The 27,287-nt window shown below is 45.6% G+C and overlaps 1 protein-coding gene across 1 annotated transcript in view; it reads left to right on the top strand.

The window, feature by feature from the left end:
• The first annotated feature begins 10,542 nt into the window (after positions 1–10,542).
• LOC142566787 (uncharacterized) overlaps positions 10,543–27,287 on the top strand; it is a 34,662-nt gene continuing 17,917 nt past the window's right edge. Inside the window, exon 1 of the mRNA XM_075677673.1 lies at positions 10,543–10,620. The gene's annotated coding sequence lies outside the window, so the exon portion shown is untranslated. The remainder of the gene's footprint in view (positions 10,621–27,287) is intronic.

The following is a 27,287-nucleotide window of genomic DNA, read 5'->3' as shown; positions in this document are numbered from 1 at the left end:
CGTGAACTTTGGCCTCTCAAACTTGGAGCCAAATTCACCCTTTTGACCGTCCTTAGCTCCGCGAGCCCGACGCGTCACAAGCTCCTCGGCTAGCTCAGCGGCTTTAGCCGCTGTACTAACGTCTGGCCTATCCAAGACCCAGTACCGCACGTTCTCAGGTAACCGACTATAAAACTGTTCCAGCCCGAAACACTGCAGAACTTTCTCGTGGTCACCAAACGCTTTCTCTTCTTTGAGCCACTCCTGCATGTGTGACATTAGCCTGTAGGCAAACTCTGTATATGACTCACTTCTGCCTTTCTCATTTTCCCGAAACTTCCGACGGAACGCCTCCGCTGACAGCCTATACTTTTTTGGCAGACTCGATTTCACTTTGTCGAAATCCTCTGCCTCCTCTCTCTTCAAGCGAGCGACTACGTCGGCCGCCTCGCCGGGTAACAAAGTGAGCAAGCGCTGTGGCCACGTTTCCCGAGAGAACCCCTGCTTCTCGCTCGTTCGCTCAAAGTTAACCAGGAACAAACCAATGTCCTCTCCAAGCTTAAACGGCCGCATCAGGTCAGTCATTTTGAACGATACTCGTTCTCCTGCACCGTGTGCCTGACTTCCATTACGAGCGCGTTCCATCTCTACCTCGAGACGTTTCATTTCCAAAGCGTGTTGACGGTCGCGCTCTTCTCTTTCTTTCTCTTTCTGTTCTTTTCGTTCGCGCTCATCTTTCTCTTTCTGTTCTTTATGTTCGCGCTCCTGTTTCTCTTTTTGCTCTTTAAGTTCGCGCTCCTGTCTTTTTGCCGTCTCCCTCTCCTCAATGGTCTCAAGGCATTCCGACAGCTCGTCATCCTCAGCTTCTAACTCAAGAATAGCCCTTAGCAGTTCTGGTTTTCTGAGTTTGTCTGAGACATCCAGACCCAACTCTCTTGCAAGCTCCAGCAATTTCGGTTTGCGCAACGACTTCAAATCTATGGCTGCCCTGAATGCTGCTTTCTCTACTGCCTACTATTGTCTTGCCGCAATCTAACCCGGCAGCAACGACAACCACAATTACCAGCTCTGTTTCTGACACTAACAAAAGCCTGGCAAAACTCAGAAGAAGAAAGTCCCGCACTCACCAAACCTCGCAGCCAAGAATTCAGCGCAGTCGTTCCAGGCAACCAGTCACTGGTTGCAGGCAACCAGTCATCACACAGGGCTCGTTGCACTGCTCCCGGATGGTCGTTGTGCTGGTCAGCATACAGTGAACCGCATATCTTCGCTGCTGGCCTCCGTTCTCGCGATACCACCGCTGCCACCAGTTGTTGCAATCTCAGCGCTGACGCCCGTTGTTGCAATCCCACCGCTGCCACCAGTTGTTGGGCTCTCAGCGCTGACACCCGTTGTTGCAACTGCACCGCTGGCACGAGTTGTTGCGATCGGGTTGCAAGCCCCAAGGGTAGCGTTGGCCTGGCGGCCTGGGACACAACTGGAAGCATCCGAAGGTCCCGGCAAACCATGAGTCGACTGCTAACAGAACAACTTGTTTATTCTAGCATCGCAAAAGAGCGGCCGGTCAGGTCGACCGAAGTGGAGAGACGGGAGAGCACGTTACTCGACGGATGAAATCGGAGCCTCTCTCGGCGTCCGGGAGCAGCTGCTTTTATACTCTCGGAGTCGAGGGCAAGAAGGAACGCCTCGTCAGAGGCGCACGTGACGGCGCCGCTCGGGCACGTTGAGACGAGTAGGTGACGCATCCGCCGGGCCGGCGCCGATCAGACCTCCTCGCTTCACAGTTGGGGGAGCTCCTCTCCCCGGCTGCCGCGCTTTGACAAGCGTGCGCACCAACATGCACACACACAGACACACACGAAGACACGTGGCATTGGAACATGCCTGGACGCGTTTGGCGGGGAGGCGTAGCGGTGGCGCCGAACGGGCCCAAAATGTCCGCCGCTTTGAACGAAGCCCCGGCGTCCGCTGCATCCGCGCCGGCTATACCGCGCGTCGTAGGCGAAACGCAACAAGGCATGCAGCCCGCCGCTTGCGGGATTGTCTCCTCAATGTGTTCGAGGCACCTCGGTTTCCGAGAAAAACCGGACCTGGTAGTTGTGGCGCCGTGTTCGTTGCTTACACTAGTGAATTGATTGTTGTGGTATTTCTTGTAAACATGTCCGCACGAGCAAACAATGAATACGTAGTGTTTTAATTCTCGTATATTTCCACGGCTTTAAAAAATTGCTCGAACTAAAAAAAACGACAAATGTCCCATGAGGCACAGCAAGCTTTTGAAAAGTTCTGCGGGATTTTATTGTATTAACTATATATGTGCTAGCTCCGTTGCAAAGAATTAACTGAACTGACTAAAATTAAATAATAGTGTGCATCTTTCAAATGTTATCTTTTGCGCTTGCAAGCACACCACTTGCTCCCGTCTTGAAATAACTTCTCGGGAATGTTGGCGCTTAGGCTTGCTGTAGATGCTTGTTTTGGCCCATGGTTAAGAAAGTGTCTCCTCTGACCTACTTTCACTTTCTCAGCCACGCGCGAAAACGAGAATGTAGAGAAATACTCCCTATCTGATTTGATATCTTATTATGCAAAGATAGACGGCTAGTAATTTAAGAAGCAGGGCCAATATTAGGAACACTTCATACGCTGAAATTGCTTTTAAGACCGGCTTCCAATCAGTCTTAGCTTATGATGATTAGTGAAGGCGGTTGGCCAATGGTGAACAGCTCTTGCGAACGAAAAGCTTTGTGAAATCCGGCACAACTACTGAAGACTTCGTATACTTTGAGAATGTAAATATTCTGTGATATAAATTAATACGTGTAATTATCTATAATTTGGCTTGTATCTCATGGAGAAGCTAGAGAGAGAGCCAGAAAGGAAAGGCGGCGAGGTTAACCAGATGCTAGATTCCGGTTTGCTACCCTGCACTGGGGTGAGGGTATAGGGGCTGGAAAGAGGACAAAGAGAGAGAGAAAACCGGAACAGGAGGTAGCAGAATAGTCTGTCCAGTCACAGGCATTCACACATGCTCATTGATCGCAAGAACTTGCACAGCCTAAGAAAAAAAAATTATGTGGTTTAACGTGCCAACACCACTTTCGGTTATGAGGCACGCCGTACTCTCTAAAAAAAAGACAGTAAAAAGTGAGTCACGGCAACTTGACTCTCTTTTTTCTTGCGAAGACCCATTTTCGCCCGGGTAGAGTCACAAAACAAGAGTCAACATTTGTGTATGGGTCGTTTGACTCTTAATAGCTCGCGAAGAGTCGTCGTGGAAGATCGCGACTCCTATGATATTCGAGAGGAGTCTGGCGAGTGAAAGATTAAAATGCAGGAGAAGAAATACCAGATAACGTCTTCTGTTTTAGGCAGGCCCTCGGGTTCCTGTCCTGGTTGTAATGCGGTGTATCATTCTTTCGTCCTTGTCATGTTCTGCAATTACATCGAACTCTAAATATCAATTTTCCTTGAACATGTTTGTTAATATCTCACACGCTTAAGCGATAGCTGGCTTCCTATACTAAGGAAGACCCGGATTTGTCACAATGGATTCTGACCGTAAGTATATCCTAAAACAAAACCATTGGCTACTAAAGAGAGCACAGCAACGAGATAACAATTTCAGTAGGCGCACTCAACTGTGTCGATTGTAAATGTAATTCCGCTACGTAAAATTAAATTTTGAGGATTTAGGTTCCAAAATCAAGATCTTGTTATGAGGCGCACGGTAATGGAAAACTGCAGATTTATCTTCAGTAGCTCGGGTTATTTAACGTGCATGGAATGCACAGTATACGCGCGTTTTCGTATTCTGCCCCCATTGGAATGCGAGTTTTCGCATTCTGCCCCCATTGGAATGCGACTGCCGCGGTTGAGATTGGACCCGTGACCTCGAGCTCAGCAGCGCAACACCAAAGCCACTGGGCTACCGCAGTGCGTTGCGTTCCGCGACCAGAAACAAACATTAGCGTACGCAGCACTGCTTTTGAACCCCCTAGAAATGTAAAAACAAAAATGTAGCACCTTCCCCCAATGCTGCATGAACCACTGCACGAACAACTGCACGAACCAAGGTTCGTAGTTTCATCGCCTGAATAAACTGCAGTAAACAATCGCTTACTCCGTAAATTAGCAAGCACGGGGTCGCGCGCGCACGTGCAAACATGAACAGATCTCACTCAATGACCGCGAACACTCGCTGTCAAAGCGTCGGCGTGATGAAGAGCGCGAACAGAGCGGACAGAACGCTTCTGCTGCCTCGTCCTTCAAAGCGTCGCGGAAACTTGAAATGGCGCTATAAAAGCACCCTTCCCCTGTTCCACCCTCGCCCCCCTCGCCCATATGAAATTATCTCCAAGACAGCGCGAGAGTGGCGCCAGACCGGGCTAGAGCAACGGCCAGAGGAGAAGCGTGCTAAACCAGCGCCTCCTTTCCCCGGCTTGCGCGCGTTTTATCACTTGACCACCTATAGATACTTGGGGCACCCATCCAGGCACTATACATCTCGGCTCACCCTTGTAGACGTCCTTTAACGAGCACAGCCAACGGCGCAGGATAGGATCTTATCGCACTTGACTTTATACGTAAGCTCACGGCAACACCGACAGATATATTTTGGCGGTTGTGTCCATATAATTGCTATCGCAAAATTCGCAATAAATAGAAAATTTTACTGAGGACGAACCACGCTGCTTCTCCATGTCGTGATAGAGCCGTGAACGATAGTTCTAGAAAATGTGTTGCTAAATCTCCGCTAAATGACTACGCTCGCATTTGGTGACAGCAGCACACAGTCGCAAAAACTTGTGGAGGAAATACCGGAGTTCTGGCAGATTCAGGTGCACTAGATCATTCGGTGACATGGGCGGCTTTGTAGTTCTACCTTACATCAGAGCAAACTGCACTCGGCAGAAATCAACGGCAACCGCACCGTTATAGCTAAGCAAATTAAGGACAATTACGCCGAGTCTTCACACTTCGAGCACGCTCCGACAGCCCAACGATAGATATTTCAAACGCAACCGCACTCGGACGAACAAATTTTGCTTCTGCCAAGTGAACGTAGCGGGTATTTCAAGACGCGTGTTAAATTCATGGCTGTTTCATTCGTGAACATTACTTAAGTGACGTAAAATTATCAGGGAGCAAAACAGTTTTTATTTCAATGCGAGGAAACAAAACCGAAACTAGCGCAACGGTGTTGCTTCAGTTGTGCAGATACAAAATGATCCGAAGCCGAAGCCGTCAATAGCATGACGCCATTTTGCAGTTGCGCTGCATCACGCGCGAGTACGTTGTCGTTGAGTGGTTCTGAAATCGCTGCGTTAGGGGCGACTGCAACCAGACGTTGCGGCAAGTTACGGTGGGATCTTCTGTCCGTGCTGTGTGATTGCGAAGGGGGACCGCCTCCAGCAGCAGCGTGTCGCCGATTTCGTCTTTGCCGACATCGAGCAAGTGCAGCTCTCCGGACCGTCACAAGCGTCCGAAGTGCTGCGGTTTGCACTGCATCTTTCATTGTGATATGGGAGATCGCAACGGACAGAGACGTCCAGATGCATACGAACGACTACCAGCGGGGAGTGACCTGTGCCATATTTCTCTTAACGTCTCAGGTAAGCATATCAGCTTTTGTTCGCGTCTACAAACGGCGCGTACTCGGCCCTTCCGGTATGGCTACATTTTGCGCCACTTTTCTCTTGGCAGTTCCCAGACGTTTCTTAGACATGCGTGCGCGTATGTATGCGAAAATACTACTGGCAGACGGAAGCCTCAGGAGAGCATCTGAAATTATTGCAAAGCTGTACTGCCAGGAGAAACACCGTTCTTAACGACTCTAGTGACGAGTGGCCTGTCGCATCGAAAAATCCGTAGAATATCAAGTACGTGTAACTTGAAGTGTAGATAAAATACTAGCACCAGTGTGACTTTCGCTGGCGAAGACAGGTAGTCGAAAATACAGCTTGTGTATTCTCAAGATTTACTAGCGCTTTTGGTATATTACCGCCAATAATAAAAGCGCTACAACGCTGTATGGCAGTGTCAGGCGATGTGGCAGTACAGATATTTTAGGAGCGGTAAAGCGGCTGCATGCACAAGCGAACAGACACAGCGCTTTAAAAGCGCTGAAACAGAACAAATTTTATGTGCATTTGGTTGTAAGTAGAAAACACATTATCTCACAATCTAAGCCTATATATAATGTATTGTTTTTATACGTAACCTTTATTTTCACGGTTGTAAATATTTAAAAGCATCAATTTGCTGCAGCATTCATGTAGTAAATCCTACTAGGCTTACAAAACCTGGCTGTGTTATCTGATAAAATTGTAATATTGCTACTGGATTTTTTATATTGAGTCCGGTGTTCTATGAAAAAAAATGGTCCTTTTATTTGTAGTTTTATGTTATTGCGTATATTTCCCAAGCAGAAATGAGTTGATTTCAAAGTTGTACCTTCCAAAGAGCTGCATATGAACCCAAGTTTATCCTGTCTTAGCTATTGTAATGTGCATACAACAATTTTAATATATACAGGTGTAGTTGCCTTAGTCGCTGCAGCATATTTTGTAAAAGTAGAAGTACATTTATTATTTTGCTGCTTCCATGCAAAAATACCTTTTTTCTTGTACCAAGAAACGCTAACAGTATTGAATGAAATGAAGTGTGGTGTATTTTTCTACTAACTTAATCATGGAAATTTAGTCTGCTGTGTATCAGAGATTAGTTTACCTTGTACTAAACAATGCGTTATGGCATCGGCTACTGCTGTTGTCCGGTGTATTTTTATAAATTTGAATTTATCTTATTTTAGGTATTCAAGAAATGGCAACAGCCAGAAGTCGCCATCTTATCCAGCACATTATGGGGGAGACAAATCGTAGCAGGCACTTTCGCATGTCTCATTAGCATATGATGCTATTTGTTGTAATGTTTGTGTCCAGTTTCCTGTCTTTATGCATTTTACTATTATTGTGCAAAGGGTAACAGTTTTACATTGAGACAGAGGAATCGCCCAAAGGGGAGACATGGCTGGAGGAGACAACACACACAAGCCTTCTTTGTCCGTATCTCTATGTTGTGCAGTTACTCTGTCGTTATCTACCAACAAGCCCAAGTTCCTCATCAGCTACATTTACTAATGATCCGTTATTACAATTTCATTGACATAACATTGAAAGTACAGAGGTACATAGGAAGACAGAGACTTGAACTGATGAAGAGCCGTAGAACAAGGATCGCTAGAGCCAATCATATCCAGCTTTAGTGGACACGTACCAACTAGCGCCCCAAGCGGCCCCGGCACGAAGCTAGCGCGTTTTCAATGGAACGAGTGAGTTTTTCGCGAATAACAAAAGCTGCAGGTCGATTATCGAAAAACGCAGGTGACAGACGTGTTCTGGAAGACAACCCACACGAGCCAAATGCAGTGATCACTCTATGACACGTAAGAATTTTGTTCCCACAGCGGTTAAAGATTTAGCAATGGAAGCCTATGGAAAGGACGAAAACTTGTACTCGATTTTCGAGGCGAGAACGGTGCCTCTAATGAAACTACTACGTCTATCGTAATACCCTGTGCAGCGTATGTAGTCCGGAGACTCAGCTTTCGATTGATGCCTATCTCGACTCTCCACACATGGGGTAACACTGTTCCCAAAAGCGTTTTTTGTAACACTGCCAGAAAAATTCATGTGGTATCTATAAAAAGATGAGCGTACAACTGGGCGAAGCCTGGGAAGCCGTGGGCCAGTGGGAGAAGCACGCGCACCTTCAGTCCCCCTTCGCGGTGGCCGCGGTTCGATTTCCGCTTCGCACTTTTTTTTGTAAGCCGCATTGGACCTAGTTCTGTAGTCTTTCACTAGATGGCAGAAACACAAACTCATGATTGGCTTTCGGTTCTGGTTTTCCAGTGGACGTCATCATCATCATCATCAGCCTGGTTACGCCCACTGCAGGGCAAAGGCCTCTCCCATACTTCTCCAACAACCCCGGTCATGTACTAATTGTGGCCATGCCGTCCCTGCAAACTTCTTAATCTCATCCGCCCACCTAACTTTCTGCCGCCCCCTGCTACGCTTCCCTTCCCTTGGGATCCAGTCCGTAACCCTTAATGACCATCGGTTATCCTCCCTCCTCATTACATGTCCTGCCCATGCCCATTTCTTTTTCTTGATTTCAACTAAGATGTCATTAACTCGCGTTTGTTCCAGTGGACGTGGTGCTCTTAAAATAGTATGTTTTCTATTTTTCCTTCCTAAAACATAGCAGTGTCGTGTTCATCTGTTAAGTCATTGCATTTATGAAGATTTTGTTCATTGGACATCGTAACCAGAAGCTTGCGCATAGCTTTGTGTTATGTAAAAAAAACATTTGTGCTCTGTAGCGTGGAACCTGGGAGAACAAAATGGCTATTCTTATTTGGTTCTTCTGGAAGGTCTGTTTTCTTCGACTTTCGCCTGTCCTTAATGGCACATACTCCGAGCGAATAAAGTCTACCTGGGCCACAATGCCACCCGGTGGCCAGTGCCATTCCTATGCAACATTCGTACAGAATAAAGGGTCTGCCAAGCTGAGTCGCTACCCGAACGCTATTTCTAAGGATTCATCCAAATAAGAACTGCACCAACTAGGAGAAGATGTGCAGCGTGTGGATTAATAGCTACTCTTATTGTGTACCCTACAGCAAAGGGGTATGAATCCGTAGTTGTGGCCCTAAAAAAACAATCTGATTAAATGTCCCGTGCGGTGATGTCCCCGGTCGCTCTACAGAGAAGCCAGCTTGGCTAGCCGTCTGTATTTAGGATCAACATATGGCGTCGCTTGTTCGGTGCAGTTGCTTTTAATACGCAGCCTTCTTTGGCGAGTACCCCAGCAATTTGGCAGCAAAATCGTGCAAAATCGTGTCTGTAACGCCAAAAAACTTGACGCATTTCCCACATGAATACATAGGTCTTTATAAAAAGGGTTGGGGTGGCCAACATGAAATTGGAATTGGCATCAGCATAAATTTGGGCGTGATACAGGGATGGGCCAAGTTGAATTTGGTAGTGATATGGGAGTGGCCCAACCTAAATTTGGGGCGAAATGGTAATGAGCCAAGCTGAATTTTAGGCTGATATGGGGGTGGCCCAACCTAAATTTGAGGTGATACAGGGGTGGGTAAGCCTAAGTTTTGGGGAATATGGGGGATGGGCCAGCCTGGATTTGGGTATGATAAGGGGGTGGGAGAAACTAAATTTGGGGGGGGATATGGGGGGTGGGCCATCCTAACCACGGGTGTGATATGGGGCTTGGCGAAGCTGAATCATGGGTGATATGGGGATGAGCTAACTTAAATGTCAGAGTGATTTGCGGTGGGCCATCCCAAATTTGAGGTAATAGAGGGGTGGGCCAGGCTAAGTTTGGAACTGATATGGGGATGGGCTAACCTGGATTTTGGGATGATATGGGGGTGGGCCAACCTAAATTTGGGGGTGACATGGGGACGGGCTAACCTAACCATGAGGGAGGGGATGTGCGGCTAGGCCAAGCTGAATTGTCGGGTGATATATGGGTGGACTAACCTTAATTGGTGGCTGATTTGTGGTGGGCCATCCTAAATTTAAGGTGATCGAGGTGTGGGCCAGCGTTAGCTTGGGGCGGATACGGGGGTGGGCCAACCTCGATTTGGAGGTGGTATTGGAGTGGGCCAACCTAAATTTGGTGATGTTGTGGAGGTGGGCCAATCTGTATTTGGGGATGATATGAGGTTTGTGCTACCTAAATGTGGGGGCAATCTCGAGGTCGGCCAATCTGAATTTGGGGGCGATATGGTGGTGGGCCAACCTAAATTTTGTGGTGCCTCGACTCGAAATTTGGAGGACGATTTATGGAAATTCGTGAGTGGACCAACTTGAAAATTAGGGGCGGCCCAATTGAAATTTGGGATTGGGCCAACTTGAAGTTTAAGGCTGGGCGAAAAGACAAGCGGCCGTGACCGACTTTAAATTTGAGGGTGGGCCAATTTAAATTTGAGAGTGTGCCAACTTGAAATTTGGGGGTGATGATGATGATGTGTGGTGTTTTGTGGCGCAAGGGCCAGGTTTGGCCAAAGAGCGCCAAGACACGTGGTAATGTTGATGATGAATTATGGAAGATGTGACATGGCTGTAAATTGGCCTAAAAATAGTCCTTCTAAAGTGCGTAAAATCTACGTACTATAAAATTATGGCGATGACTAATGACGAATACTATGAACATTAAAATCCATCGTAGAAAATGATGCAAAATGTAAAATATATAAGATCGTAAAATTACTTGGAGCACTGCTGCCTCGCCAGAGCCCTTGAAACACTAGGGCCTAGAGGCACGTGCTTTACCAAAGAGCTATCACAGCGGCATCCTCTGAAGAGAGGACCCGCTACGAACATGTGGGGCTAAAAAACATGCAGGACAACATCTTTCAGGAAACTTAGTACTGCGTTGGTGTCAAATAAAGGTTCTGGGCCGAGTAGCATTACGGGATGTAGAGGGATGTGCTGCCGGTATGCTAGGGAAAAATGTTTCCTTCTTTCAGATTCGGCTGCCCGACGCTCCAGGAGGACGTGGAGGACGGTCAGCCTCTCCCCGCATCTACCGCAGGTTGGAGGATCATTTTCAGTGAGTAAACAGTTATGCGTGCCAAATGTGTGTCCTATTTTGAGGCGACAGAATAGGACATCTGTTCGCCGCGATTTTGTTACGGAGGGCCAAGAACCTAACTGTGGCTTTATCACGTGCAGTTTGTTATTTACTTCTGCGTCCCACATACGTTGCCAGTGGTTTCGCAGTTTTCTTCTTAAGAAAGGCTTCAGGTCTGTGACAGGGAACGAAGCAGTAGGACTAACTGCATGCAATGAAATTGATGTGGCCATCTGGTCCGCTAGAACGTTTCCCTCGATACCCCTATGTCCAGGCACCCAGCATATAATCACATGTTGGTTAGATATATATGTTTTACACAGTACGGAGTAGAGTTCAATAATTACCGGATTTTTGTGGTTACAGAAAGACATCAAGGCCTTCACAACACTAAGTGAGTCCGTATATATAACTGCCCTATTGAAAATTTGCCCGATGCTGTGCATAACGGAATCCATCATCCATCATAATGGTGGATTATGGTAGTGGGTATGCTGGGTGTTGGGCATGGTGGGTGCCGGGTAGCATGCTGGGTGCCGGGTGGCGTGGTGGGTGATGCTGGATGCCGGGTGGCATGCTGGGTGCCGGGTAGCGTGCTGGGTGATGCTGGGTGCCGGGTAGTATGCTGGGCGATGCTGGGTGACGGGTGGTGTGCTGGGTGCGGGGTGGCGATGCTGGGTGCCGGGTGGCGTGCTGGGTGACTGATGGGCACAGCGGGTCAAGAGCAAGGTGTGCAATGGACTGAATGAGCAGCAAGTGCACTTGAAAAACTTATGATGGTCTATATTCATGCAGTCTTGAGTCGTGCGAAGTGTGCAGCCTGTATCTACATGTGACTAAGTATGCAGCTACGTGTTCATCTACCGTATAGAATAAATATGTATAATGTTATATGTGACAAACATTTTTATTGCCCATCTGGCAGGGAGGCCTCTGCTCTTTTCTGTTGACGGACTCTCTTTCCCTGTCGGGCAGCTTCAGTAAAAAAGCTACGCAGGTGTTTTCGTACTGCTGCAATACGGTGTTCAGCAGGTGGTGCTGCTGGCCCCGAAGGATGCATGGCCACATACTTCTCCAGGCAGTCTAAAAGAAGAATGCAATAAATGTAGAACTAAGTTATTTTTGTTACAATTTGTAGTAATAAGTGAATGAAGGAAATCTGCTGCAATCACTTCAAGCAAGATTCAACGAAAAGTTTCAGATATTAAAATGCAGTACGATTTATTTCGCATGAACATGCTACCTGGCATGCATGCCAAAGTAGCTTTAGTTGCAGTGAGAACACATACACATGCATCACATTGTTTTGTTGAGTAATATGGGATTCTCGTCGAGTTGGCTTGGCTTGAATGCAAAGCTTAGTCGCATGGCAGCTGCACTAGACGCCTCATGGGGCGGATTTTTGGCTTCCAATTTCATATATTTTGTCTTCTCTACAACCACCAGAATTCCTGTAGTATTTGGAGAGCCATGACTCGGCGACACTGTCTCTAATGCATGCAAGAGAGCTGCAAGGAACGAGCTGCATGGTTTGTCCACTCTGTAATCTGTTACCGTTACCTGCTGCTCATGCCCTGTATTAAGTGCAGTAGTGAAGGCGGACCATAACATTAGCATCAGCCATGAAGGCATAAAAACGTTACATAATAACCACTGTCATATGGCTGGTTTGCAAGCTCTGTTTAGCTGCAAAAGACAGCAATGAATACTTAAGTGTTCCACTATTAAACACCATATAGTTTGCTTTTTGGGTAAGCTAACCTGCAATACATCTTCAATGTAAAGAAGCCTAAGGATGCATCTTAAGACAAAAAAAGCCATCTGTTATGCTGGTTTGTTCATAATAAACATATTTTTGCAGCAAACGAAATTTGCGGCAGACTGTTTGCTGGTGCCAGTAGAAGAGCTATCGGCACTTAAATTCATAAAACAATCGAAGCTGTGCAGAAAGAAAAAGGCCAGTTACAGCCACACTATACAGTCCATTCTAATCCAGGCTGGCAGCAAATGCTGGAACTCTGCATGATGCCCAGCACCTTGCTTTTCCTTGGAACGGAACAATAGGCATGAAAATTTATAGGTGGATTTGGCAGGACAATTAAGCTCAAATATCCATGTCATAGTGTACATGCCACTAAGTACGAGTTTCTTTGTGTAGTAATTCTTCCTTCATTTCTATTCTCAAATAAGATGACATCACTGCAAGTAAGCCAAAGGTGATGAGAGGCCACATCTTGCAGAAGTTCCAAGGCTGTGAAAGCAGCACATTGGAAAGGCAGTGGTTTAAAGGGGTTCTTTGATTCAAGCGTTGCATACTGCTTCAGGAAGCAGGATGTACACCATGGGATTCACATATACCCGATAAATAATTTAATAATAGCGTTACTATACCGAGCGATTTTTCAGTTTCTAGGCTCCGAGTGATGCTACTACGTCGTAGGAGAGGAAACGCAACACGGCTTGGTCACGTGGGTCACAGTAAAGTGACATAAAACTATGCTGTGTCGTCTGCTCGCGCAACACGTGCTCTGCCTGCAGAGGTAAACAACTGGCAACTCGAAGTGCATGCCGCGATTGCTATAATTATTGCTAGAGCGACGACGGTAAGAAAATATTGCGGCTTGTGAGAGTCGATGATTCATTCTGAAGCACCGTCAGTGTTAGCTTTGAAGTGAACCGGAAAACGCCTAGCGACAATATCGGCGCTGCCGAATGATCCGATGTGGTGAGGCTGCCGTCGGTGCCAGAGGGACCACTCATCGCTCACTGTTTGGCCTTTACACGTTGCGAAATGCCAAGTGAACAAGACCACTCGGAGCTGCTGAACTATGCGACTTGCAGATGCTACGTTAACAGCCCTCCGCTACAGCGCTGTGCATGTCTCGGTTAGCCAGGGGCCAGGGTTAGCTCGGTTAGTGTTCTAGAAGCCTGTAGCATAGAGAAAGGTGTTCTATACGCCTCTAGCTCAGTCATAGTGGAGGCTATCGGCATTTCATCGCTGCTCATCATATGTCACATTTTTGTACTATTGTGCTATGACATCAATATTTTCGTTCCTCCGCTGTCACAGCATAACAGCCACGCTAGCGATGGGTCTCAACCACGAGGAGGAGCTTTAATGACTTTTTGGAGCTGAATTCAAATTATTTAGAAATATTTGCAACGTCTAATACCTCGTTGTGGGTGCCCTCGCATACAGAAGCAGCCTACAACAGGCTTTTTCTAGCATGAAAATTTGGTGTCTCAACCCCTTTAAGCTTCTTTTCAGACCAAACAATTTGGCAAGTTATTTCAGATACTTCTTCAAAAACATTGTAATGAATGCTCCATCATCGAAAACTATGATCACACAAATCTACATTACACTTTTTCAAAGACCATGAGGTCGCTGAAATGTACCTACTGTTTATTATATTACACAAAATTACACTAACATCATTCCTTTTTTTGGCATTTCTCTTTGCGGTGTGTACACCAACACTACTCGTACATACCGTATTTACTCGCATAATGATCACACTCACGTAATGATCACGCCCCTAAAGTTTTTGTGAAAATTCGTTTTTTCCTTTGGCGTGTAATTATTGCACCATGAACTTGTCGCAGCAATGTCGTGTGCCAAGTCTAGATAATAATGATCGCGCTTACCATCCGTCAAATGCTACGTGAACAGCTCTTGAATACATACCAAGCGGTCTGCACGCACCCAACATACTTAAGCAGTGGCCCCATTTCATTCCTTTCATTACTTTCTGCACTTCCATGAAAAAAAAAAACTACAACCAAACTTGCCTCAGCTTTATTTGTAGGCTTCATAATGGTTGTGGTCAACAACATAAGAGCGCCTTTAGATTCTTTTTGTCTGCACTCGTGGGCTGTTTCTCCGTCACTGGCAGCTAAGCGCGCCCATCTGTTTCTGTCCCCTCAATGTGGACACAGCTACATTATAATTATTGTCGCAAACTAGCCAATAATAACGACATTATTCATTACTGATACGGAAGAAATTGCTACAATGGGCATAATGTACTCACGAGAAGAAAAATAATCATGTTCGGCGCGTTCGGCTTGCTCTGCCGGCCACCATTTTTGTTTTCGTGTCCCGTACTGACAGCGGCAGCCGCCTGCTTGTTGACCCATTGTCATCCCGCAGTAAATGCGGGGCGAAAAAATAAAATGTTTCTTTTCATGGGACATTTACCCCCCGTAATGATTGCACACGTGAATTCATGTCAATTTTTTTCACAAAATAGTGTGATCATTATGTGAGTAAATAAAGTACAACTTTCAGATATACAGTAGTGTTTCTTAAATCAGCTGACTGTTTACTTACTCTTCACAGCATCCACTTTCGCTGGTGTTGCCGCCAGCTTGCCGGATGATTCGGACATCGTCCGGCAAGCTTGCCCAGTCAAGCTTCTTACGCCAGCTTCTGCTGGGGTCCACAGATGTCTGGCTACATTCAGCACGCATTTTGCATCTCCTCTGGACTTCATTATGTATTGCCACTTATTTTCTGGCATGTGGAGGCTTTCACCAACCAGTACCTGCAAGACACGAAGTATTTTTTTCACCGGTACTCTTAACACTAAAACACACTTGTATAAAACAGTATGGCATAGCTGAGAACCATCCATTTCTGATAAAACCCAACAATTTCTGTTCTGCACATCGGAAATGTTTTATAATAATGGTGTTAAACTAAAGTCACCTTGAAATTGACCTTTCTGTAATGGGTACTAATACATGCAAGCGACTAACTTAACAAAATTTGCCCACCTTGCGTGAGCAAACAGTCATATTTTATAGTTCAGCACTGCAATAAAGAAATCAACGAAGAAAGCAAAAAAAATTGGTTCCAATAGGTGCAGTGCCGAGCAAAGAACAGTGAAAGAATGAGTTCGATCAATGAGGCCTCAAAAATTGGAAGTCTTGGAGTTTTTCACACATACGCCCGCGTACGACGCCGGTTCTGGCCGGGTCTCTACCGCTCTGTGCCTCATTATGTCGCAACTTGCCAATTGTGTCAGCGCCGGAAGAAACCTCCCCTGCCACCTGTTGGACGACAACATCCAATTGAAGTTCCCTCTGAACCTTTTCTTTCACGTAGGTCTTGACCTGCTCAGCCATTTTCTGATGACAACTAGAGGAGGAACAAGTGGATGGCCGTCGCTACTGATTATGCGACATGCTATGCGATAACAAAGCTGTTGCCGACTAGTTGCGCAACTGCCATAACTGATTTTCTCCTCCCCGATGTTATTCTCCACCACGGTGCACCTTGACAGTTACAGACCTGGCCGCTCGTTCTTGTCTCGAGTTGTCGACGACCTCCTCCACTCTGTGCACAAGCTGTCCACCACCTAACACCCACAAGCAAACGGTCTTACAGAATGTCTCAACCCAACACTCGTAGAGATGCTGTCGATACACGTTTCCACCGATCACTGCAACTGGGACACGACGCTGGCCTACGTGACATTTGCATATAACTTGTCCTGACATGACACCACAGAATATTCAACCTTGTATTTTTTGTAATGGTTGTGACATTTAAACTATATGTCAGTGGCTGTTTAGGAAGGCTGACTTTTCTTGAGGCTCATGCGTGTTTACATTAGCACTCGACTATGTATGTGCACTAACGTTACTTTCCCGACACGTGGCATAATTGTTGATACAAACATGTCTTTTTTACCTGAAATTTCATTAGAAAGCACATCTATGCAGACAAAGTGAAAGAATTCGGCCTCACCTGTCCATTGACAACACAAAACAGCTCATCTGCTCGAGGTGGCCCTGTGTGTGCTGCAGCAGGCAAAACAGCACTGCCTGATGCAGTCGCCTCCACTGCAACCAATGGCAAAATTTATTGAAACATATAGTGGTCATGGCTACTAATTCCGTGCAGAAATCACAGGAATAAAAACAGACGCATAGGCAGGCCAACATATATGCATGATTATGCACTGAAAGCCTGCCATGAAGTTACAATTTTAACTAGCTTAAAACTATGGGGTTTTATGTGCTAAGATTATGATTAAATTATGTGGCATGTCACAGAGGGGGGACTCTGGAATAATTTGGACCACCAGGGGTTCTTTAACATGCACCTAAATCTAAATACACGGGTGTTTTCGCGTTTCACCCCTATCGAAATGTGGGTGCCGTGGCCGAGATTCAATCCCGTGACCTTGTGCTTGGCAGCGCAACACCATATAGCTTTAACTTGCTTAAACCAGTGCTTTGTTAAAGGGAAGCTGCAGAGTTATCCAGAAAAATATGAGTGAAGAGCTGTACATAATGGTTTTCAACCCTCCGAATTCGAATATTGCATTGAAATTGAGCGAAAGAAAGCGCAAACAGATTTTATTTTGACAAAAAGTGCAGGAGCAGACTCGGGGCAGCTCACGTGCCTCGTTTCCGTCTGTTATTGGTCGGGCACCTCGTGACGTCGCCAATGGTGTTCGTCCGGACCGACCGCTACCGCCACACATGAAGCACGGTGCAAGGTAGTTTGGCGCTGTGGTTTAGTGAGACGCTAATTGTAAATCTCGAGAGGTTGCGTTTCTCTGAGGAGTTCGGCGTTGCTCCCTACATGTACGTAGCCAGCCTCTCCAAGAAGCAAACGTTGCTGGTAGCAAGCAGTGCTTTCGATGCAAACGATAGCGAAGTTTTAGCATCTCCTCATGTTAGAAATGTTATTTGGCGAGTATGCTTTTTGCAAAGCTGTATTCAGTGATCGAGTGAGTTTGTTTCCGGGCAAACAACTGTACTGTTATGTTACTGCATGCCTCCTCGTGGAACGTAAGCAGGGATGCGATTGTCGGCATTTGTGCGCTGCCCCAAAGCTGTCGGCAGTATACACAGACGGTTTACATGGGGGAGAAGTTTTCCACCTCTTGTAGCACGTGCAGTGACCTTCATCAGCGCGCCATTCGCACGCTACTCATAACCGGAGCCGTAAAGGCGGTGAATTCCGTCAGCTACGTGAGACAGCCGGTTTCTCTTTGTGCGGGAGGGGAGCGTCCTGTACACTTGCACTGCGTTATGGCAGCTGCATGTAGGCTGTTTCACAACATACATGCGAATAGAAAATTGACGGCGGTTTGCGACGAAACCTGCATCAAGGGTGGGAGATAAATATGTACCTTCTGTTCAGCGTGCTAACATGAAGGAGCTAGCAGTAAATCAAAATGCAGGTTTGGACAAGTTTGTGTATTCATAAGGTCTTCCAAGACCAATTACTAGTCCCCGTCCCGCCTTTGTGCATTCGTTTCCCCGACCTTTTCACGCTGCATTTAGAAAGCCTGCTAGCAGCAAGTCGTACTCTCACTCATCCACGCATTATTGATAAACTCTGGTAGTAAATGTCGTCACGGAAGTGATTAGAGCACAGCACTGTTGTTTTTGAGCGCTTGAAATTCTTTCGATTCACAGCAGCCTCCCCCTTAGCAGCAAACTTCTTGTCTTGCGGGAAGCACTGGAACATCGTCGCGGCTGCTGGTGTTCGTGCAACCGTAGGCTGCACAGAGCGCTGGCATGATTGGCAATACCGTCAAATACCACTCTACATCACATAAACAAAAGAATGCAGGGTCGAGCGAAGCAAATTATGACGGCACGCATGCAGAAACAAGCGCGGTCAGGCACGGTCGGGAAGACTGCGAAGGAACGGAACACCAGTGCCGACGTCACTACGCCGCGGTTTCCAGTCTCCGCTCGCATCGTCAGCAGCAGCGCGCGGCGCTCGACGGGGGGGCAAAGCAACAGCGCAGTTTTAACCGGCGATTACGTCACTCCTAAGTGAAAAATCCCACCCAACATTTACCTGCATGGTTTATAGGATTCCCGCATCCGTACATGTGCGTCTTATTGAATTCGACAGACTCTTCAGCTTCCCTTTAAGCCACAGAATCACCACAAAAGTAGATCCTTTAATGCAGTTTTGCTTGGTGAAATAGTAGACACTTGTGCGCTTAAGCAGCAGGTATACCTTGTAATGTTGCAATTACTATACTAAGAAAATGAGGACAAACTTGCATAGTGTGCATACTCGCTATAACGGTGCATACTTAACAGTGTTCTGCAAAGCATTCATTGCACTAGTATATGTAACAGAAAGTTATACCCTGCCTCAATGTAACCATAGTTGACAAATAATATGTTCTCTAAATTAATTGCAACAAAAATGGTCCTTCACCACCAGCTTCACTCCTCTGTCTCTAGAGGTTGGCCACGCAAACCTATCGGCAGACACGTGCACAGAAAAAATAACTTGTAAGTGGTCTTTTGCTTTGTATCTTGACCAGTTAAAGTACCTGATGTGTTTTCTCCACTAAATAAAGAATAAAGTTCACTCACATGCAAGTCCCATCCTTGCTGTGGTTGACGAACCACTGCAGCCTTCGTCCATAGTGGTGGACTCGAGCACCCCTGCACAATCATAAGAAACTGTGAAAAACATTTTGCTTTGACAAGAGCTTTATGCACAGTGAAACCTCAACATAACAAGCTAATTTCATTTAGTGATTTTAGTTCCACTGAAAGCCATGTATTTCTTAGGCAATGTGCAAAAGTATTTTTGCGACACAGTTTTAATCAAGTTTTTAGCCATCTGATATATGTGCTTGGAACTGAAAGGTAAATCCTGAAATGTCGACAGATGCAAAGGTTATTTGCATGCATTCTTTCATATTGCTATGTGCTACTAGAAAATGATGTCCACCCTTGGATTTAGACATATCCACAAGCCGCAGTTGCTTGGTGGTCAGATGGTGATTCGCCTTGTTTGATGTTGGCTGGATTCTATGGTGGCCAGTGTTTATTACCCTTGTAAACATTTTTACATGTATGTGCAGCCATGGGACAAGGAATGGATGACGAATGCCAACTAACAACTGAGTTTATTGATCGACAAATCATTATAAATGCTTGGTCATGTGGTGCGTACCAATAAATTAGGATATTCAAAATGTCTTTTTCTTTGCGATGCAGTATAACAGACATTTGGCTCACACACGAGGCAGAATCTATGTACATGCGATGCCTCAGCTCTCTCTAGGCATGTTAGTTTGCCATTTTTTAACAGCATTGCGGTTTGGCAAAACGGGGCCGCATTGGCAGTGCCTACAATGTGCCGCCAGATTTGAGCCTGTAGAATTTGTAACAGCAGCATTCAGTCTGTTTATAGTACATTTTGCGGCATGATAGCGGTACCGTGTATACCACCACTACTTACCACAAGACGAGCTGCCAAGTGCGTTTCATCTTACACAAAGTTGTGGATGCCTGCCACGTTTTGTTGACCAGATTTCTCGTCCCGCTTAGCTGATCTCACAGAAAAGACAACTCAAACCTGATATTTCTTCCCAATTTTTTTCAGTCCATGTCCAACATCTCGTGTTTGCAAGGAGTAACGGCCAATTATTTTTTGTTTGTGCTGTTTTGGGCGATTGTCTTTCTCCTCTTCACAAGCCCTTCATAGAGATAATAGTAGATTTAGGAAAACTGTCCTTCTATAGCTGGCTTAGCTGTCGTGAAAAACTTAAATCGGCAACAAGGTGACAAGACTTCCCAAGAGCCAAAACTAAACATGCTGCATGTATGCTGCTTTTTAATAATTTTGAGTGTGCTAACCAGCCTTAAGATTTGAAGTTGAGATCCATTACATGTCCCAAATGTGAGCAGTACAAACCAATATTGACTTACTCGTCTGTACGCTAAAAAATAGCATAAAGAGGCATACAGTCGCCGACCAATTTTTCGGACTCCAAAAATTAGGACATGCTCGATTATTCGGTCTGCTTAGCGGCACCGCCACTCTCTCCATAGACCATAATGTATAACAACTGCCGAAAGTTTGGACACCTTGCAACCTCTAGTCTGATTTTTCGGACACTCCTTGAGCGAATTCGATCGAGAGCACCATGCATGGGCTTTGACCGCTGCCTGGTTCGACTTGCTGAACGACATTTTTGTATTGAACGGAGCCTCCTTGCTGCCCCACGAAGTGGCGCTACTGCAAATCGCCGCTCATCATCGTTTCTGCCCGGATAGAGTGGCTCTACAGCAGTTCCGGTTTCAGCTTAGTAAGCCATATCAAGACAATCCAGCAGCTGATTTGTTTCTTCGCGTACGACGCTGCGAGTAGGCCACATTTTTCATTTGTGCAACTGGTGTCGGCGTGACGGCATGGTGATGTTTGCTTTGTGTGCTGTGTCGAGGTTGCGGTGATCCAACGTGGCATACGTAAACATCGCGTCAAGTGTTTCATGGCGCAGACAGCGCTGGGCAATGCCGGCAAGCGGGCTACGGGAGGCCTGGGATTTGACGCCTACCAATGTGCTCCCTACTGACGCCGAATATATTCTGCCGAGACCTGCGCAGTGGTTGCATTGCAATTCCGGACACCGTCTCATTTGAGTTTCACAGCTGCTGACACTGCTGTACTGACATGCGCAGAACTCGACGAAGGGCGAGATCATTCCTCAGGTTTCTGCTGCACCGCCGGAGATGAGTCGGAAGATGACGCACCATGTGCTATGCTGCCGTCGCATGCAGAGCGTGTACAAGCAGCGACTGCTTTCAGCCACCTATAGTGACCGTACGACCCTCTCCAAGATTCAGGCTTATCTGATTGTGTGTAAACGGAACAGCGTGCAACAGCGCATTCAGGATTTCTTCAAGCCTACTGCCGAGCCAGAACAAGTGCGTGGAAATCAAGGATTTTTTTTCTTAATCTGCTTTTTCGGACACCTGGTTATTCGGACATTTCCACAGTTCCCGTGAGGTCCAAATAAACGGTTTACAACTGTAGCTAGCTGCAACGTGTTTCGGTTTGGCTCTTGAAAGTCTTATCACCATGTTGCCAACTTAATTTTTCAGCGACAGCTAAGCCGGCTAAAGAAAGGTAGTTTTCCTAAATCCACTACTATTTCTGTGAAGGGCTTGTAAACAAGATAAATATACGCACTTCCCCATAGCAGCAAAAAAACAAAAAAAGAAGAAATTGCTGTTATTTCTTACACACGTATGATGGACCATGGACTGAAGAAAATTGATAACAAACATCAGGTGCGAGTTTCTTTTCTGCAAGAGATCAGGTAAGTGGGACGTGTAATCTGGTCAACAAAACTTGGAAGGTGTCGACAACTGCATCAGATGAAGCACATGGCAGTTCGTCTCGTGTTCAGTAGAGGTGGTATATGCTATATCGCTATCATGTAGCAAACTGTACTATAAGTATACTCGATGCTGCTTTAATGTTAGTCTCAAGGCTTGTTCATGCTACCAACTTTATACCGACACTGACAAGGAAACGACGAGACATGACACCAGTGATTGGCCAACTAGTCGGCAGACAGTGTTAGTGGCACTGAGTGGCATTCTCATAAAAAGCCAACAAACACTGACACCAAAGATAGAGGAAATTACTTGTGCTTAATGAATGAAATAAAGAAACAATAAATTAATGGAAATGAAAGTGGGTGAAAAAACAACTAGTTGCAAACGGAAAACGATCCCACAACCTTCGGATGCGAAGGTTGTGGGATCCCAATGTCTTGATGACGATAGTGCGGCATCGAGACATTGTAGTAAGCGGGTTATTTCACCATGGAAAACATACAAAAGTTGACAGTGCAGCAGCTTCTCAGGGTTAAACCAATATATTTGTAAGACCTGTATCATAATAACTTGGTTTGACTGAACATCATTTTTTCCGAATGATAGAAAGTTGTATTTCTGCATGAAAGCATGAGGTATGCAGTTCTGTAAAGGAGTTTTCTTTCTTTACGTAACGGCAAACAGGTGTGCGTTACAATTGAGGGCGCGTTAGAATCAACTAAATGCGGTACTTGCTGATGCGGTACTATCCACCTGGACTGTTTTAGCAATTTGGGAAGTTATTTTTACAACTGTAAAGACCTTCAAAATCTCAAATTACCAAACTTCACAATGTAATTACATTTTTCGCTGCAAGTGTGGCTTTACTATATTGAGGGTTAGGTGTATTAGTTCCATTGCTAGCCAATTCTATTGCAGATGCATGCAAGAGACGAGGTCACACATGCATTTCACAACTAAAATTAAGTCACCCCATGACGTCCCCGCATATAGTGGCTTTGCAAAACCTGTAAGCAGCTATCAATGTTTGCAGAAAGTAAAAAGCAGGTTAGAGGAAAATGTACATTGACAGTGACAACAGTCGCAGACAGAAGGTTGCCATGCATTTGCAACACCCTTATTATGGTCTGTTGTCTTCTACCTACACTTACTGAAGCTGCGGCACGGAAAGTGCAGTTTTCATGCTACATGAGATGGGTGGAGGAGGACTTTTTCTAGACCAACTTAAAAAATGTTGACTTCCTGCATTAGCTACACTCATCTGGACACTGTACATAAAAAATTAGCCTAGCTACCAGTCAACCACACACTTTGCTCGTCAAGTGGCATATGCACAACTTTTTTGAAACATGACTTACACACATAGGCACACAGAAAACAGATAGGCACACAGAATAACAGTACCTTCATTCAAAGATGCCGCTGTGCAGACCACTGGGTCTGGCACTTCTGCAGCCTGGTGGACCATGGTCACCGAAGGTTGGTCACCTTCTCTGGACTTGCTGCGAGCAGTCTCTGCATTTAAATTTATTAATGCTGTGTTCAAATAACTGCCAGCAAAGCACTGTCATACACTTCAATTAGCAAAAAAAGTTCATTACTGTCTGCCACTGCTTCATAAATGTGAGGTACAGGTCATGTATTGAGCACACATATTTAGTAGATTCCAACAGGTATGCATCGAGAATGCACCCTCATGCAAGGGTACCAATGTAGGCTTGTTGGTACATCTTGACAAAAATGGAGTTAGAAACACAATTATAAAAGAAGGCATGGTGGATACACAGGCACTACTATCATGCATGCTTAAACATGCATTTCAAATGCTACTCGAATATCATGGCACACCTGCTATCCCACCAGTATCTATCAAGCGACGATCCACAACGGTGTTTATTTCCTTCACCGAGCTGAACTAAAGTACCTTGAGCATGTGTTACCAATAACCTATCTGCTCAGGTTCAGTTTATTAGGCCAGTGACTTCACAATTTCTGCCCACAATAACTTCGATAGTAGCTTGAACTCGTAAACCAGGAGAAAATTCAGGAGTCGCCAGGTATGAATAAGGGATGTCTGCAGTGACCATAATGACAAATAACTAGGCACCAAGCAAACACTATGCTCGATGTAAATAATGAATAGCAATGTTTATGTGTGAACTTCGTGTGAAAAATGCACCATGAACCAGCTGGGTACTATTCTGATTTCAATATTGCACTCTGTCAAACAAACTATTAAAGTCTGGGGTTTTACGTGCCAAAACCCTGACACGGTTATGAGGCATGCCATAGTTGGGGGACTCTGAATTTATTTTCACCAGCTGGCATTCTTTAATGTGCACCCAATGCATAGTACATAAGCTTTTTTGCATTTTGACCCCATTTATACGGGGCCGCCATGGCCACGATTTTCTCCCATGCCCTCAGGCTTACCAGCGCAATGCCAAAGCCATGATGCCACCGCGGCGGGCTGTCGAGCAAATTATTATGACCAAGAAGTGGAATATCAAAACCATAAGAAGCCAACAGGCAAGACACTAAAGGAAAGCATATGGGAAGTTTAGTTGTACATTTAACTGCACCATAAAAATCATGAAATAAAAGGAAATTTCAGCACACAAATAAACAATGCGCCCCTGGTGGGGACCGAACTAACAGCCATTGCATTACATGTGCATTTAGCGTGCAAAAATATCCTGTATGCCTTCATTGGCTTTTTTGCCTGTTAGCTTGTTCTGGTTGTCATTAAGAAAGATCAAGCGCCTCGGTTTCTTTTCTTGATCAAGTGGAACGACATGATGTTTGCTAAATCTGTGAAACCATTGTAGTTTCATCCCTTATGAATGCATGGACAATATGGATGGCAGTGCTGCGCCTTGTTGGCATTATAATACAATAGCTCATTATCCTCATGTACTTGGGGAATTAATAAATTGCCCACAATAATTTTCTTTACAATCCAGCAGGAGCAAATCCTTATTAATTGAAAAGAAGTACCAGCAGCGCGACATCATTGGAAAGTGTGCTAATGCTGTACCGTGCTCATGGGAAAACTAAACATAAGCCAAACATAAGCCATAAGCCATAAGGCAGGCAACTAATTTGTTCATGTGGCCACTATTTCTTGTTGTAAGGTGATAAGGCTACTGAGAAATACATTATGGACTCACCAAATTTATCCAGCAGAGCTATGGTTAATTTTTTGTTAAGCTCCTCTCCTTCTTTAAGTTTTTGCTTGAGCTTCCGCAGCTCTGTTGCTTGTTTTTCAATCGTGGCTTTGAGTTCAGCCACCACGTCTTCTGGTGGCTCACTGGCCTGAAAATTGAAGCAGTGCAAATAAATAAGATGCATCACTATATCCTACTGAGCAGTGTACTCCTGTCCATTTTGGCACACAACGTGGCTCTAAAAAAGTCCTTTATGTTCTGTTCATACCTTGTGCTGCTCCAAAATGCGTTCATGGAGAGCCTCTGCGGCTGCAACACGCTGTTTTTTTATTTCTCGTGGCGTTGGCTCCTTCTACAGAGGTGGGATAAGCAACAGAGGAAAAATTAAATGCTCCCTCAAGGTAAATACGTATAAATGAAATCCTATAAGCATACTTGCATTTGAAGCACTAGTTGCCTCATTCAGCACACTTTCAAGTAGCTAGGTATGCATGTTTGTGACTCGCCTTGCTTTAATAAAAAGAAGATGGTTGACCAGTGGTACAATCATACCTCTACCATTGAGCACCGCAGACTGGTGTTCTAACCGTTAGGCCACAATCACACGCATGCTTAAGTTTCAAAGCCAGCCTGCTCTTGAAACACTCGGCGCCTGCACCCCATGTCTTTTCCTCATCTTCTTTCCCTGCGACCGCTCACACTTATAGATGCCTTGTTGTACTGTACTTTCTCTGGGACTGGCCTACTTATTTTAGTACTTTTTTGCAGCAGCTTACACTATGTAGAAACTATGGAGCATTGCACTAACTTCATGACTGCCTAGGCTAAGCATATTTTACCATTTCTTTGCCGGAATACAAATGCCATAATTTTCCAGACCCCGCATTAAATAGCCTTAAGTATGACTGATTATATAACACAGTCCCTGATCATGGCACAATCAGTGCTTCTCTCAATTAGTTCACCCACTACCTCTATGTAGAAAAACAATGATCGCCATGCCGTAAGGTCATGGCAAATAGCCGGCAATGGCCGATCATGCCATTGCTGGCTCATGATCCTTTTAACACTGTTATCGCCATGCTTCTGTCACACATACACAGATACATGCTCACTGCCCCCACACACTACTGAATTTACAAAAAACATGTTCGTCCACCAGGCTTCCCTTTGTGGAACTCCAAACAAGGCTGGATAGCCAGGCAGCTTGCCAAATGCTTTGCATAACATGAATTTTCACAGCAAATGGTATCTGGACAATTTTTTTAGTACACAATTATTTCACTGGTATATTGCTTAACTCTGAACACCACATAAACAGCATGCAAGTGGTGGTATCGAGATAAAAGGCCAAGTAATGACTAGACTATCATATTATTATAGCGCTTAGAAATACTCACTCTGTGCTTGCGTGACGCCGGCAGCTCTCCCTGAACTTTTATGAGTCTGGGGAATGATTCCCTCATTTTCTTAAGTTTCGTGTTGAGGCCGTCCAGGGTGTCTAAAACCGAAACAGCAGCACAGTGTCAACAGTCACATTTAACTACAGTCAACAATACCAAGTGCATGCAGTTGCACACAGACGTACAAAAGAAAAATGAAGGATGCTGTTATCAGCTGAACACCATTATGACAATCTTCCTGCACAGCCTTGCACTAGAACGTGAGGCGTAAAAATTTTTCGTGATCCGAGCTCACATTCCCAGGGAATGTGGCTGAAAGTTGGCTGGCCTCCACATCTCGGGCAAGAGCCCACGCATGCCATGAGGTAGGTGGATGGCAAGTTTCAACCGTGAGTGCAGGCATGTACTCGTTTGCGGGCAGTACCACTCATATGCTTCCCTTATACTTAGGTGAACGTGTGGCGGGAGGTACACTTTCTCTACACTGGTGTTCTAGGGCATCCTGGGGAGTGAGGGGCACCAGTGGTGGGAGGAAGGTGCCTGTATGGGGGACAGTAGCTCGGTAAGCAATAGCTGTAGCAGCACTGTCCACTGTCTGTTCCTGTAGCTGCAATGTGTCCCAGGCACCATGTGATACTGTGTTCCTGGTTTATTGATGCACCTAAGGGGCAGACGCCACATGCAGGAATGCAGGCGCTACTTAATAGCACGCTATTTGCGAGTCCATGAGGATAAATGATCCTTGCTTCATGTCTTCTTTGGTTTTGATTGCGAGGGCGATGGCTGAGGCGTCTGCCATGTTTGCCAAGCTGGACTTGGCTGAGGCACAGGTGGATATACCTGGCCTACGCTCCGAGCCAACGGTGGTCTATGAAACGCCATGTGTGCGCAGTAGACCGTGTCCGTGTAAAGTGTGTCTGGGTCCATTTCGTACTGTTTTGCAAGTTAA

Source organism: Dermacentor variabilis, unplaced genomic scaffold (genome assembly GCF_050947875.1).
Source record: "Dermacentor variabilis isolate Ectoservices unplaced genomic scaffold, ASM5094787v1 scaffold_13, whole genome shotgun sequence".
In the NCBI taxonomy this organism is placed as follows: Eukaryota; Metazoa; Arthropoda; class Arachnida; order Ixodida; family Ixodidae; genus Dermacentor; species Dermacentor variabilis.
This window is presented reverse-complemented; position numbering and strand designations above follow the sequence as displayed.